Genomic DNA, 1,477 nt, shown 5'->3' with positions numbered 1-1,477 from the left:
TCCTTGCCTCAATGTGATATGCGTAACTGCAGGAAAGATAGGCTTTGTGAGAGAATTGTTAGAAATGTGGGTTTTGCAGCCAGGCACAGTGGCTCACGCCTGTAATCCTAGCACTTCAGGAGGCTGAGGTGGGAGGATTGCAGGAGCCCAAGAGTTCAAGACCAGCATGGGCAACCTGGCAAAACCCTGTCTCTACAAAAGATACAAAAATTACTCGGGCATGGTGGCACACATCTGTGGTCCCAGGAGGTTGAGGTGGGAGGATCGCTTGAGTCTGGCAGGTGGAGGTTGCAGTGAGCCGATATCTCACCACTGCACTCCAACCTGGATGACAGAGCAAGAACCTGTCTCAAAAAATTAAATAAGTTACAAATGAAAAAGAAATATGGGTTTTGCTTATAGGGTAGTCATAGAATTCAAGTGGTTGAAACTAAAGTCTTGCCCTGTCTCCCAGGCTGGAGTGCAGTGGTGCGATCTTGGCTCACTGCAACCTCTGCCTCCCAGGTTCAAGTGATTCTCCTGCCTCAGCCTCCTGAGTAGCTGGGACTATAGGCATGCATCACTACACCCGGCTAATTTTATCGTATTTTTAGTAGAGACAGTTTCACCATTTGGCCAGGCTGGTCTCGAACTCCTGACCTCAAGTGATCCACCTGCTTCAGCCTCCCAAAGTGCTGGGATTACAGGCATGAGCCACCACACCCGACTTGGATTTCTTCATTGTTAGCGAATGATGAATGTGGAGGATCTATGAGTTAGTGGATCCGATACAGCTTGTGCATGGAGCTGAATTGAGATTTGATACAGTTGTCAGTTGAGAGTCATTATGGCTATGTGAACTAATGAATAGCTTGGTGAAAACAGTGTTAAGAAAGTTAATCTTGGCCAGGCATATGGTGGCTCATGCTCATAAGCCCAGCACTTTGGGAGGCTGAGGTGGCAGGATTGCTTGAGCTCAGGATTTGAGACCAGGCTGGGCAACATAGACCCTGTTTCTAGAAAAAAATAAACAAAATTATCCAGGCATGGTGGCACGTGCCTGTGGTCCCAGCTACTTAGGAGGCTGAGGTGGGAGGATCTCTTGAGCCCAGGAGGTAGAGGCTGCAGTGAGTCATGATTTTTCCACTGCACTCCAGCCTGGGTGACAGAGCAGGACCCTGTCTCAGAATAAAAAAAAATTAATCTTATAGTCATATGTGGGAGAATTTGAAAGGACAACGGGAAAGCTGAAACATTATCTGAGAGTTTTGGGAATCCTGGCTCCAGGATGAAATGGGAGGGACAAATTAGAGAGATCCCTTAAAGGAACTGGTGATCTGAAGTTGATCATCATCTAAGTAGAGAGGAAGGGAGAAAAATCCTGGAGAGTTAGTGGTGCCACTTGTATAAACAGAAACATGGAAGAGGTGAGATTCTTATTCTTATTCTTATTCTTATTCTTATTCTTATTCTTATTCTTATTCTTATTCTTATTCTT

Source organism: Piliocolobus tephrosceles, chromosome 8 (assembly GCF_002776525.5).
Source record: "Piliocolobus tephrosceles isolate RC106 chromosome 8, ASM277652v3, whole genome shotgun sequence".
In the NCBI taxonomy this organism is placed as follows: Eukaryota; Metazoa; Chordata; class Mammalia; order Primates; family Cercopithecidae; genus Piliocolobus; species Piliocolobus tephrosceles.
The sequence above is the reverse complement of the archived record's forward strand: the minus strand, read 5'-3'. Positions refer to the sequence as shown.